Consider the following 15,533-nt stretch of genomic DNA (forward strand, 5'->3'; position numbering starts at 1 on the left):
GGTCCATGGAGATGACTGATTGACTATCCCACTGCGACTATCCCACTGCATCACAGACTACATCAGATTCTGTGAGGAGCGCATTGTACCCACAAAAAAGGTACGCTGCTTTTCACCACCCACAAACACCAACCCCACCACCCCAGCCAACAGCACACTACCTACGGAGACATCAGCCCCAACCCTGACCATCACTAACAGCCAGGTCAGGAGGCAGCTCTCCCAAGATTAGTGTGAATAAGGCCAGAGGACCGGACAACACCAATCCCAGGGTGCTCAAAGCATGTGCGGAGCAGCTGGCAGCAGTGATGGCCCTATGAAACCAATGCTCCGATACAAGCGTCAAACTCGAAACTACATTTCCCCCAAACCCTGCTTTAAAGCCTGCTTTGCTACGGCAAAAGTCACGTGACCCATGACGTCCGAACCAGTAAGTGTATTGTTCGCTCAGGGAATCATGTGAATCATCGACACAGCGAGACTGTTTGCGCAGCATTCTACTCTACATAAACGCCCAAAACATTTCACTCGATCGGTGCGTTTTTGTAGTAGGAGTGGTAGTTGTTTTTGAGAGTTGCTATTGAGAGTTGTTTTTTGATCATCATGGAGCCAGCTAAGAAGAGAAGCCGTTCTCAAATGTGGGAACACACATTTGTCTACAGGTCAAGTGCTTGCCGTGTCATCACGAATTGGCCTATAACAACAATACGTCCTCAATGTTGAGGCACTTCAGAGCCAAGCATGAGAAGGAGAACCAGCAGGACTCAGATCAAGGTAGGTTTTATTGACTGTACATACAAACATTACACACATTAACTCATTATCATTCATTAAACACACTATACAAATGCAATATGATATAATAGTATCGTTCATCATGCCTTGCCTTATTTAAAAAAATCTCTCATTTGTTTGTCCGTCTTAGTGGACCGGAAGCAAGAGCTGGATGAGGCCCTTGTCAACATGGTGGTGAAAGACTCCCAGGTAGCTTACACTGTATTGCACTATCGCAGGACCTTAGATTTAGTAAACTTTATACGCGTTATGTCTTATTATTATTACTTGTATTATTGCACAATCGCTGCGGGCATGACCACCCGCATTTCACTGTATGATTGTATCCCGTGACAAATAAAACTCTTGACTTCACAGGTTCTGAAGAAAATGGTGGTCGATAAGTATGAGGAGGAGAAGACCAAGGCCAAGGCTCAACTGCAGGACATAGAGGGTGCGAGCCCGACTGCAGATATGTGGACCTCCATTAATATGGATGCTTATCTCGCAGTAACATGCCATTATGTCCACGAAGGTGACGCTGCAAAGATGGCCACTGTACTTTTGGGAGTGCTGCCATTCCCTCAAGTGCATACAGCTGAAAACCTTGCAGCTACTCTGAGGTCTCTCATGCAGGAGTGGGGCATTGCAACCAAGGTTGGATGCCTTGTGACGGATGCTGCATCAAACATGGCCACTGCCAGACATCTGGAGGTTAGCCATGTTGTGTGCATTGCACATGCACTAAATCTAGTGGTAAAAAAATCCCTAGAGCAAACACCTGGCCTAGAGGATCTACGCACAAGGGCACGGAAAATTGTGATGCTTTTCCGATCCAGCACTACTGCTAAAGAGGCTGACCAGTGTGCAGGTGCAAATGAGTCGTCCAGTGCTGAAGGTGATCCAAGAGGTGGACACTCGTTGGAACAGCACCTTCCTGATGCTGCAACGCCTGTATGATGAGAGGCAAACAGTGGGGGCAGCACTTGCATCACTGAGAACGGATGTTAATCCTCTCTCTTCCGATGACTATGACACAATAGCAGCATGCTTACAAGTGCTCTACCCATTTTACATGGCAACGGTGGAAATGTCCCAGGAGAAGAGAGTGTCAGGGTCGATGGTGATTCCACTGATAAAAATGCTAACATATTCAACACATGAAATTCTGGGGAAAACCACCAACGTGACAGCAATACAGCTGGGACAAAACATGCTTGCAATCCTCATACACAAGTTTGATACACTTGAGAGCTCAAAATGTTTGTCCCTGGCAACACTGCTTGACCCAAGGTTCAAAACCATCGGCTTCCACAACAAAAACCAAGCGCATGTAGCAGTAGCAAGACTGACTGGTCAATGTGCAGAACTGATGAAGCACACAGACGCATCAGCTCAACCACAACACACTGCACCAAATGTAGAAAATACACCCTCCACAGGTAATAATATAACTAGATTATTATTGATGTACTGTACAGGACTAAATAAGTAAAAAATATGATACAAATTGAAACCTTTAAGTACTAAATAAATACTGTTGCGTTTCTCCTTCAGCCTTTAACCTGTGGAAAACTATGGACCAAGATGCTGCGACTGCGAGAAGTCACGAAATGCCACAGCAGATGCCACTGTAGAGGTCCAGAGATACAACACTGATCCTCCCCTGGAAAGATCTTAAGATCCACTTTTGTACTGGAGCAACCACAAGCGTGTACCCTCATTTGTTCAGACTGGCAAAACGCTATCTTTGTATTCCAGCCTCATCTGTTCCATGTGAACGGGTTTTCTCAAAAGCTGGAGAAGTGGTCAGCAAGAAAAGAAACCGTCTCAATCCAAAAACTGTTGGAAAAAATTCTAATTCCTCAATAAAAATCTTTGAATCACAAAAGTTTATTAACAGATTGCAGAATGGGTACAGTACAGTACAGCTCAATACATACAATTGTTAAGGGGATGCATACCAGAGAAAGACTTTCGTCTTGTTTACATCAGGGTCCCCCCAGAGTCCCATAATCACACCCTGCCCTAGTTACACAAGCACAGCCATCATCATTATCCTGCACATCCCGTTTTCCAAGCACACCCTCTCCGTCCCAACTACATATATTTACACTATCAATCATACAATTAATCTCCATCCCCAGAAGGAAATAATTCAAAGTAAAAACCTGTGTGTGAACCTGTGTAGGGAAGAGAAAGGTGTGTTGCATGCCAGCCTCTTTATACTCTGTTCCATTGGGAACACCTGTTATTGTTATGATCAGATCAATTAAGTGTGAGTGCGTAACAATATATATATACATATAACAAAACAATCAATTCTAAACATTGCTTTACATTCACACAAAACAGGTGTGTTTTGCAGTCTCCTATTTCGCCAGCAGATGGCACTGAAACGAACATTTGAATGAATGAATCCATGTTCAATACATTTGGTGAAGTGGTTCAATACTGGTTCAGTGCTTCATTTGGCCATCACTAGCTGGCAGCACCGCTCCAACATCTCTTCAACCTCTCCCTGAGACTGGAGAGGGTGCCCCAGCTCTGGAAGACCTCCTGCATCGTCCCGGTGCCCAAGAAGAGACGACCCAGCAGCCTCAACGACTACAGGCCAGTTGCTCGACGTCACACGTCATGAAGACGTTTGAGAGACTGGTCCTGCAACATCTCAAGCCCCTGGTGTGTGACTCCCTCGACCCCCTGCAGTTTGCATACCAGGCAAACATCAGGGTGGAGAACGCCATCATCTATATGCTCCACAGAGTGTACATGCACCTGGAGAAGCTGCGCAGCTCAGTGAGGATTATGTTCTTTGATTTCTCCAGTGCCTTCAACACCATCCAGCAGTCACTGAAGATCTGTGATGCAGCTGGAGCACGGCTTGGTGGCCTGGATCAAGGACTACCTCACGAGAGACCGCAGTACGTCAGACTAAAGGACAGTCAGTCTGACGTACTGGTGAGCAACACTGGTGCCCCCCAAGGAACTGTGCCGTCACCCTTCCTCTTCACCTCAGACTGCTGCCGCAACTCAAGCGGGTGCCACCTGCAGAAGTTCTGACGACTCCTCCATCGTAAGCTACATCGCCGACGATGAGGAGTATAGAGCCCTGGTGGAGAGCTTTGTGGGGTGGAGCGACAGCAACCACCTCCAAATCAACACCAGTAAGACCAAGGAGCTGGTGGTGAACTTCCGGAGGGGCAAGAAGATTTATTTATTGTCAAAAGTATGCATAATGTTGTGTTAAAGAGATATGTAATGTTAATTACCCGAAATTATTCTGTTTTCTGGGGGGGGGGAACCCTGCATATATCGGTATCAGAAATTAAGAGTTGGACAATATCGGTATAGGCAAAAAAGCCAATATCGAGCATCCCTACCTGTATGTCATGCATCGTCATAAATGTCATGATATATATCTGTATGGGCTCCGTAAATGTCCAAACGCCCCTGAAAAGGGTCATAGCCTGCAAGACCCAAGATTGATGACCTCTCGACCGGGGACGTCACGACCGGAGGGCCCATGTTCTTCACCACCACCAACCAGAGGCTGGGCGGAGTATGAGAGGCCAAAGAAGACTAGGAAGACAGCCAAGTATACAACCAACACACCTTATCAATAAAAGAAATGTTGGTAAAAATATAATCAAAAAAAGCAAAGCCCTGTTCTCTAAAAAAAACCTAGTTGGAGGACAGTGAGTATATGGTGGGGTGAACAGTGATTTCTGTTCTACCTTTTTGTTTATGTAACAATATAGCCGTATAACCTATTTTTCACATGTAATTATATGCTTCACATTATTCAATTATATGCTTCTGCGTAGGGGGAGGTGTAAAGTGTCACAGCCAACTAGTGACACTGGTTATAATGACATCCTGTTCTCTCTGTCAATTGTGGGATGTAAAAGGTTTAAGCATATGTTTATGGTATATATCTGTATATATACTCGAATATATATATTCATGCAACAACAGGGCAATTGCTTCCATACTGCTTGGCTGCGTGAAGAATGAATTGCCTGTTCCGTTTATGCAGGGAGGTAACTGAAAGATGGGCCTTGACGGGGGCGGGGGGGGAGGCCTCTGCCATGGAAAAAAGATTTTACCCACAGAAGGCCTAACCTGCCTGCATTCTTTACTACCCGTTACTTACTGGTCCGGCTGCTTTTTACTGATAGCGTGGCAGAAGCGAGGGGCCCCAGGAAGATAAAGGCGGAAAATGTGAAAGTTTAGAGAAGACACACGTTATGTGTGCCACAAATCAACAAGCGCCACCTGTGTTATAAACTTATACAGAGTCTTAAAACTATAGAGAGAATCTTAAAACTATATAACAATTAAATGTTAAATGTTTTGCTACAGTCAGAAATGTTGGTATAAGAGGTGTATACATATTCTTCTGCATTAATTATATGTTTCATAATTTTATGCTTAAAATGAACCGTCAGTAGAGAATAATACTATATACTGTGTAAACTGTGTTCACTGGATGTGGGCATCTCTGAAGATTCTCTGCTATAAACTCTGAGGAGTCTTGATGGGAATTCTCACAGATGGCCTCGCCCGGCACTGCCTGGTTAACCCTTTGTAAGTTCTGAATAAGATGAAAAGTGGAGGGACTTTCTCATACTTAAAAAAAAATAGGTAACTGAAGGTAACGCAAGTAAAAGAAAGGGAGGGACACTTACTGTGCACGTAAAGTAAAACGATTGGATAAATATATACTGACGTGCTAACACGCTGACTGGCTAGTGAAATGTCCTCACTGTATATTAACCAATGACAACAAGGTCTTGTTTTCCTTTATAAAGGCTAACTCACTTCCTCTCCGAGAGATTTTTTGGAGATCCCTGCATTCCGATATATTGTAAGCAGAAACCTGTGTACTTATAACCATGAACTGTGCCTTTAATGTAATCTTGTACTTTTAAAAAATAAACACCCTTTTTGGAACACACCTTTTTGTATCCATTCTTCTGACCAGACGGGTAAGCATTGAAATGTTTTTGCATTGTAACTTTACCCATTGCTTCGTGATGTTCATGATTTATGATGTAAAAACTTTAGAAGTGTGTCTTTAACCAGTCGGCAACAACACGGTCCCGTAATGTTCCTGATTTATGATGTAAAACTCTAGGAGTGGGCCTTTATCCACACAGAGACCTAGAGAAAGAACTATATATATATAGATGTAGAAGTGGGTTCTGTATAATGGGATTATCAAGTAAAGCTACAGTGATACTACGTGTGACGGATAAGGGAAATGGACATCATCTGAATAAAGAGTGTCCTTCCCAGTGCAAATAAAATAAAAGATTCCGCAACTTCAATCACTTGACCATGGTCAATGACTGGTGGGGTCGGAACGGTGCATTCGCTATCTCTGTCGATCAGGTGTAACAACAACATTTTGTAGACTCATTGGGTTCTGCATGTCAACCACATCGCAGGACGCTGCTTGATGTCAAGATTAGCAGACCAATGAGTTATGAAGTTATCAATCTGACCTAAGACCTAGCGTGGGCACTTATCAGCCCCCTCCCACCCACTCCTAATTTACAGTTTCCTCCCCCTCGTATGTATATAGTTTCTGTTAGGATCACTGTTTAACAGTACTGTATACCTGTATGTCAGAAGTGTCATGATATATATTGTCATTATGAATTGAAAATGGGGGACCCTGATGTAAACAAGACGAAAGTCTTTCTCTAGTCTGCATCCCCTTAACAATTGTGTGTATTGAGCCGTACTGTATTGTACCCGCTCTGCAATCTGTTAATAAAGTTCTCAATCAATCAAAGAACAGAACACCCAAAGAAGTATAGAAAAAAAACTGAAATGAGCCACAAAGGCACCTCCTAAAAAGTTTGTTTATATAAGGAAAATAAAATGTATATAAAAAAAGAAATTCAAAAAGAAATCCACTATGGGAGTTTATGGGTAGTAGTGGACTAATCATGACAGTTCAAATAAAAAGACAGGAAAAGAAAGGCTCTACAATATGAGGCTCAACTCAAAACAGCTTCTAAAAAACAAAGTGCTAAATTAAGCCAGTAGCCTATTGTTTAAGCAATGTGGGGTTGCACCAACCAACAGAAATCTGCAGTTTCTGCTGTTCAGCTGTGACAAGAACTCTCCCTACTGAAACAAGCCATTCAGAATTTACTGGATCTGTGACGTGTAAGCGGCACTGACCAATCACTGTTAAGCTAATATCTGCATACCTCAGCCACTACTGTGGTTGTAGCCACCGCCCACAATCAACTAGGGATGCCCCCCGGACCCCGGTTTTAAACGGGAACCGGTACTATATTAGAAAATACCGGAGTATTTATAAGCTCCGACGTCCTCGGTACTGCTATCGATACTCTAGAGAAATTATTATTATTATTATTATTATTATTTAAAAGTTGCGAACGATCTCTCCTCTCTGTCTCTGCACGAGAAGCAGCGAGTCATTATTACACACACTCCTTGCGAGTCGCGCTACACATACATACGGGTACTCCTTAATGAAAGCGCTGTCAATAGTATGCAGCTGCAGCACGTCAGACAGCAGCGCTTACAAGCCCCGCACATACAAGCCCCGCACACCTGATGTGCTGCAGCTGGAAGCATCTCAGCGCTGTCTCCGTGCCGACGCGCGCTGCACACAGACACAGACAGCTCTGCATGGACTGAGTCGTGATGGCGGATAGAGCGAAGCGTTCACAAGTGCAACAAAACATTTGCCAGTAAGGGTGGCAATACGAGCAATCTATCAAAACATTTGTTTGCAAAACACTATATTAGTGTGCAGAAATGCGCCGTATTCGACTGCCTTGCGCGCAGTGGTTCATCTGCATCCACGTCCACTGCAGCCGGTAAGCCAAGATACGGAGTTTCCTAGGCTAATAACGAATTATTACAAATAGGCTAATAAACAAAATAATTGTTTAGCTACAAATACTACAATCTAAAAACTTTTTATAGATAGTCAAGCTGAGGTCAGCCACCAATGTGTCCCAGGCCAGTGAGCCCACCACACATCCTCCCTCTACCTCCACCACCCAAAGTCCTTTCTCCCTAGCAGCTAGAGGAAAGATGACAGAGGATAGGGTGAACGAGTGTCACAGGGCTGTGACAAAGTTTGTTGTCAAAGGCCTGCACCCGTTCTCTACAGTGGAGTCCAAGGACTTTAGGTAACAACTAATCATTCAGTGTATATCGTTTTTTTTGTATACATAGTTGTCTAACTTGTCTGTTGTTGTTATAAGTTATTATTGAAGCAGCTATTCCCACCACTCCACACACATTTACAATAATTCAATCATTTCTAATCTTTACTGTAGGGAGATGACCAATGCTCTCAACTGCAAATATAAAAATCATAAAAAAATTATCAAAAAGAACCGATAAGAGTATCGATAAAGTACCGAACCGTTAAGCAGTATCGATAGGAGTAGTAGTATCGATAAAATCCTAACGATACCCATCCCTACAATCAACTGATTCGAGTAAGTTAGCATAACGTTAAAATGATGAGCAAAACGGGCAAGACATGTGCTGTTCCTGGCTGCCAACTGCCAATCAGCGAATACGTCCTTGCACTCATTTCCTAATGATATTATGCTCCACAAGCAATGGGCCAAGTTCGTTTTTGGATTTTTGCAAAGACGACATTGAGAATCAAGGACATTATAATGCTGGGGTGATTTCCAGGCTGTTGCTAAAGAAGGGTGCTAGCCTGTACCAAGTATTCAGGATCGAAAAGAAAGTATCGAATGAGTAAGTACATAAGTGGTAATTAGTTAATTAGCAGTAGGACCTCGTTCATTCATCAGTTACCAAATGTCTACAACTATGATGCACTTCGGACTAGTGTCAGGTAAAGCAAGGAGAATGCAGGTGCGAACAGACAGACTATTTGCGATAGTGGTTAAGGTTATTCCCCTTTATAATTTGGCTAATATTTTCCGTTTGTGTCAATAGTGTATTAACGTTACTATTTTACTGTAGCGTTTGCGGTGTTCCTCCGTGCTAGCGTATCTGCCATCTCTTAGCTATAGCTAGGCTATAGTGCAGGTGGGTGTCAGTCAAAGCGCATTGCGAGTATGGGCAGAGCCCAGCCAAAAACAGCTTGTACTATGGAAGGGCAGAAAGTGGTGCACCAAAGTACTTGCGTTTACAGATGTGTTCCATAGACTCGCAGGAATCGTGTAAAATTGCCCAAAAAGTTAACAATTGTGGACCTTTAACAAGGACAGTTACCATGAAAAGCTAAATGCTCAACAGGGCAGGGAGCAGCACTACGCTGAGAACTAGAGAGCCTGGCCAGAAGGGCCTACACACAAGATAATGAGAACACAGCTAAGCCTGCAGAAATAGGCAGCTGTCAATCACAGGAATAAATCCACAGAATCCAGTAATTGACAGGGGCCACCAAATCCATTTAAAACCACGACAGTGTCGTGTTGAAACCTATTACCGCTTAACTTAAGCTTTTCAGTAGACTATTGAAAGAATTGTACCATGTCAGAGATGGCAGCAAATTAACTTGTGCATAGGATAAGCACTTGTCTACAACATGACCTACATATTTTTTTATTTTAAAGGATATATCAATATGTATATCAATTACTCATCCTATGATGCCTTAAATGCATGAAGATTTTCTTTCCTTCTTGCACGTATCCATGGTGAACATAAAACTGTAGAAATACTTGATGAATTGAAGTTAAATATCAAAACATCCCTTTACAAACTCTCACAATGTGTGAGAGCTAATCCAAGTCTCATTTGTCCAGTCGTATGCTCAGTACCTCACATGCATTTTGAGCTAAAACTTTGCTAACGAAAACATGTCTGGTTCGGTGCTGCCTTCAAATGGAACTATGGATGTGCAGGGATATCCAGTTAACCAGCCATTTTAAATGAACCAGATATTCTTAAATGGTTAATGAGCATTTAGTTTTAAATATTATTTTGCATTCATTTTATAGGGTGAATGTGTAAAACAAATTGTGAGGTCTGGACCATTTCCTGCAAGTGCCAAGAAAAGCTGAGGCTAAATTAAAATGAGAAGCTCTTGCTCCGAGAGATACGTTCTAAAGCACCAACCTCACTCACGGAGAGAGAGAGAGGAGAGAGAGAGAGGAAGAGAGGGAGTGAGGAGAGACGGAGAGAGGGCATACATACAAGGGAGATGGAGACAGAGAAAGAGCAGATTAGGAGCGAAGTCAGATGAGTAATGGAAATGATTAGGTGTGTAATGAATCAGTACAACTACGACGGACAGTAGGATTTTAGTTGGTGGGGTCGATATGTACCCAGACTGCCAAAGGAACCATGTGATTTACAGATCTCTGATGTGTTACACCGCAAATCAGCTGAATAGACGCAAGGATACACACATACACACATACATAGACAGATTACCTTTAGTAGAACTCTTCTTGTCCCAAAGTTCATCAAAGATGATGACCGGATGTGTGGCGTACTCCATACCAAACCAGCAGCTCCTCTCCTGAAGTGACAACAGCAACAACGGTAGAGAATCTGTCCATGGTGCTGAAACGCTTCTAGGTTCCGTTCCTCCTCGTCACGGGCACAGTTCACATACCTGAGAGAGAGACGGAGACAGAGAGACAGACGGAGACAGAGTTTTAGGTAACTGAAAACTTTTCAAAGACGCCTTCCAGGGTGGAGGATTTGTAAAAACTCAAGTTTAACCTGTATACGTGTGGACGGGTGAAATGGAGCTAAAACAGAGCTTTTGGAAAACATTAACATCATGACCAATGATTGAAAGCAAGAGTATTTTCTCAATCGCAATCAGGACCATGGAGAGATCCCTGCTGACTGCCATCAGGTCAGTTCATATGTGCATTTTGTTTAGATTTTCTAAAACACTGTTGGTGTGGACAGGCATTTTTGGGAAAATGGAATGAATGAATGAATGAAAACTTTATTTAACAGATTGCAGAATGGGTACAATACAGTACGGCTCAATACATACAATTGTTAAGGGGATGCAGACCTGAGAAAGACGTTTGTCTCGTTTCCATCAAGGTCCCCCATTTTCAATTCATATAGGAGCGGTGAAAAAGTTTATAAATATCTGTGTACTGTGGACATGAGTTGTCAGTTTTACAAGTGTTTGTAAAAGTGTTTTTTTTCTTTTTCGAATGTACATACAGTAGAAGCCCTTAGAAGTCAGGCATTTACTGCTACTCTGCCACTACTCCACCACTCTGATTTTGTGACTCCTATTGTTCTGGACCGGGCCAGATTTCACACCTCCACTGCGCACCCACCGGCTGGGGAGATTTTCATCTTACATTTGTATTCGTCCCAAATGTCCCAGCCCCATCAGATCTTAGATTTTTTCACTGTTTATTTATCATGCATTGCAACACTAATATATGGTCAGTACGCCAAGTCAGACTGCCCATATAAAAATTATCTTGGGGGTCTGAGGGCAGTAGCCCTCTACCCCCTCCCTGGGGAAGCACTTAAGTTAAGTACCAGCCCCCGAAAATGAACACCTGAGTGAGTTCTAAAGTGACATTGGAGTGGTAGAGGAGTGGCAGTGGGGACGTGATTCTCGAGGGCTTCTACTGTAACACGAGATTCAAAAGTGAACGGAGAAATTAGAAAAATATAAATAACTTCAATAACCTTTTGTAGAGGATACCAGTAAAAACGGTAAAACATGTATTCCAAATAATTACTGGTCATGGTTATTTTTAGTCTTGCAATTTTTATATCTCTCAGGAGTCGACGAGCACGCCGGCGTGACTAACAGCGCAAACACACCAGTCGCGCGCGAAGGCAGGCGGGTGACCAGCGCTTCACTTTCGCTCCCATGTTTTTTTTTTATTATCTTTCCCCCCCCCCTCCTTTTTCCGATTTTTCTCCCATCCCACCGTTAGTTGTTATGCCAATTCCCAACCCCCTTCCTGGTTGTTGCGCACTCCCCCCTACTGTTGGTCCGGGAGGCCGTAGACTGTCACATGCTTTCCTCCGACGCATGTGCAGCCAGCCGGCAGCCAGCCTGGCCGCGCAGATTCTCACCCGGAGAGTGTAACATGTGTGGAAGGTCACACTACCTCCCTCCAGATCCTACCCTCGCTGTGCAGGCGCCCTGACCGAACTGTAGGGGTCGCTGTCCACAACGCCCAGGACCCACCCATCAGCTTTCCCACCCCTAACACTGCCAATTGTGTTAGTATGAACGACCAGCCAAGCTGATAGCAACGCCGAGAGCTGGATTCGAACCCAGCATCTCCAGCGTTGATGGCGAGCGCCTTGCCCACTACACCACCTAGCCACCCTTCGCTCCCATGTTAACGGACGTAGCTGTGCCCACTGGCCGCAAGCGGGCGCGCGACTCGCGGGAGGTTTATTTTGATCTATTTATCTGTAATTCTTAATGAAGCCTTCGGGTGAAGGGGGGCAGTTTGCAGCATTTTCTGATATGTTGTCTGATCACTGACTGTACACTGATGCTGTAAACTGAAAAGAAAAAAATGCCAATAAACATCGTTAAAAAATATACACAATGGGGGAAATAAGTATTGAACACATCAACATTTTGTTCAGTAAATGTATTTCCAATGAGCGTATTCAAGCGAAATTTGCACCAGACGTTTGTACTAACTCAAGAAATCCAGACAAGGAATCTAAACATTAAAGTCCATATGTAAATAAAGTTATGTGTAATAAAGTGGAATGAAACAGGAAAAAAGTATTGGACACACTAAGAAAAATCAGTACACTACAGCAAGGAACTAGCTGAACCAAAACTAAGAGGCAACTCTACCTCCTATCTGTGCTAATAATGTCAACTGGGTTAGAATATATTGATGGGCTATAACATGTTTTTTTTGTTACCAAGGTGCCACACAAGAAACATCAAATGATTACAAAGAGCTCAAGACCTTTACAAACAGATTGTTGCAAATCATGAAAATAGAATTGGCTAAAGACGTATTTCACAACTTCAGAATCTTCCAGTAAGCACCCTTGGGGGCATTATCCATACGTGGAAGCAACATCACTCCATCATCAACCGGCCATGCACAGGTGCTCCTCGCAACATTTCTGATCAGGGAGTCAGAAGGATACTTAGAAGAGTAGCCAGAGAGCCATGGACCACTAGGAAAGAGCTCCAGAAAGACTTGGAGGCAGCAGGTACAACTGTGACAGAAAGGACCATAGGCAATGCACTCCACCGCCATGGCCTCTGTTTGCCTAACAACATTTGGACAAGCCAGTGAATTACTGGGAGCATGTACTCTGGTCAGATGAGACCAAAATGTTACTTTCTGGCTGTCACACAACACACCACGTTTGGAGGAGAAATGGCAGTGCACATTACCCGAATAACACTACCAACAGTGAAGTTTGGAGGTGGAAGTATCATGGTGTGGGGCTGCTTCTCCTCTCCTGGTACTGGCAGACTTCATATCATTGAAGGAACAATGAATGGAGCCATGTACAGAGAGATTCTTGAGATGAACTTGCTGCCATCCACCAGGATGCTGAGGATGACACATGGGTGGACCTTCCACCATAACAACAATCCAAAGCACACAGCAAAGGAAACTTGCAGTTGATTTCAGAGAAAGAAAATCAACTGTTGGAATGGCCCAGTCAATCACCTGACTTAAACCCAATTGAACATTTGTGGAAGCATCTGAAGATCCAGATTCACAAGAGGCCCCTCACAATCTTCATGATTTAAAGACAATCTGTGTAGAGGAATGGGCCAAAATCACACCTGAATACTGAGGGTGATTAGTTACATGATACAGAAAGCATCCTTGGAGCCGTCATTACAAACAAAGGCTTCTCCACTAAGTATTGAATTAATTTCAGTTAGTGTGTTCAATACTTTTTTCCTATGTCATTCCACTTTATTACACATAACTTTATTTATGTATAGACTTTAATGTTTAGATTGTTTGGTCTGGATTCCCTGAGTTAATACCAAAGTCTGGTGAAAATTTCACTTGAATGGCCACATTGGAAATATATTTAGGGGACAAAATGCTGATGTGTTCAATACTCGTTTCAGTAAGTGTACTGTATAAAAGCACATAAGATGCATGACCAATGCAGGAAAACAAGGACATAAGCGGATGGCTACCTATTGGAGCCCAACTGTCAGTGAACTGGTATCTTGTTATCTGATGATGTTTGTTATGTAGTTGTCAGGATTGGGGGGGGGGGGTGTAGGACACACACGCAGACACACCCAGAGGGGTAACCACTGGAATTGCAGAGCGATGAGGGTGGGGGGAAACAAAAGACTAAATAAAAGCTGTAGAAAACACACTAGTATAAAATAACTAGGGGGGGGGGGGAACTATGTAACCACCAGCACACTACAGACAAAGAAAATAGTTTTCCCCAACCTTTTGAGTACTGTACCCCCAACGCATTTCAAGCCAACCCAACCTAAGTACCCCCTACTATGCAATCAATCGTGGTCATCCCCAGGATATATATAGTGATGGGTTGAAGTTGTGTACTTCTCAGGGAAGATTTAAAAAAGCCTTAAAGGATCAAATAATTCAGGAGTACAGTTGAGTAAAACAAACATTTGTTTTTTCTTTCAAAAAATTATATCTTTCAGCATATAAGTTTCTCTTATATTAAAATATATTTCGTTTTTAAGAATTTGTAAAGGATAGGCAAAAATAAGCATGTACTTCAGCCTAGCTCAAAATAAGGCTGCCAGGCTAGCTCTTCACTGTTCAAAGCGCACTAATATTAGAGTTATGCACAGAAAATTATCATGGCTTCCGGTTGAGAAACGTCTGCAATCCCGTCTCATTCCTTTTCTCAGAAATGTTCAAGTTGTCAAAACCACAGTATTTTTATGATCATATAGTTTACATAAGAACATGAACAGACAAGCTAAGTCAGGCCATCTAATGGCACCTAAACCGAGAACAAATCTACTAAAATCTTCTGTGACTTACAGAGCTACTGTATCATGAAATGGAACTCATTGCCAAGCTACTTCGCTGAAATAGAATCCAAGGCCACCTTCAAGAGGAAGTTAAAGTGCCATCTACTAACGAGCATGCACTGAGCCCTTATGGCATAGCGGTGAAAACCAATTGACTGTTAGTTGCATTTAAGTTGATGTCAGTGAGTGCTGCTCAGGAAGCACTATTTATTTGATTTTAATTATTTTATTTGAATACTTTACTAATAAATATCCTGTACAATATCTATCAGCCTAACTGATATTGATAAGGATGTAATTGATGTTGATGTTGTGTGCCAGACCCCAGGAAGAATAGCTTTTGTCAAGTGCAAAAGCTAATGGGGATCCTAAATAAACATATTCCTTTTTTTGAGTCGTTGATTTTGGATTTTGTGTGCCTTGAATACATTTGTGATATTTTTTTCTTTTCCTTTTGTAAGTCCACACAGGTGCGTTTGATTTATGTGTAAACAAGACCGGAAAATAAAAATTCATTCAGGATATATAATTAATAGTCTATATAGTGTGGCAGACCGGCTGGCATAGTTCTGGAGGGCTGCTATATCTGGGTCAAGGTACTGGGGCATATGACCATTAATGCAATTAAGCGGGATAGAAAATGGAGACAGAGGGAAACATTGGAGTAGCTAAGGCGAAACCTGGGAGTGGAAGAAGGAGAGAAGTATAAGTGACGAGGAGAGATAAAGGAGATTTGTCTGTGTGACCCAATGAGACACTTCACTGTATCATAATTTATATGTTTATAGACTAGAAG

This window comes from Notolepis coatsorum, assembly GCF_963971535.1.
Source record: "Notolepis coatsorum genome assembly, chromosome: 18".
Taxonomy (NCBI): Eukaryota; Metazoa; Chordata; class Actinopteri; order Aulopiformes; family Paralepididae; genus Notolepis; species Notolepis coatsorum.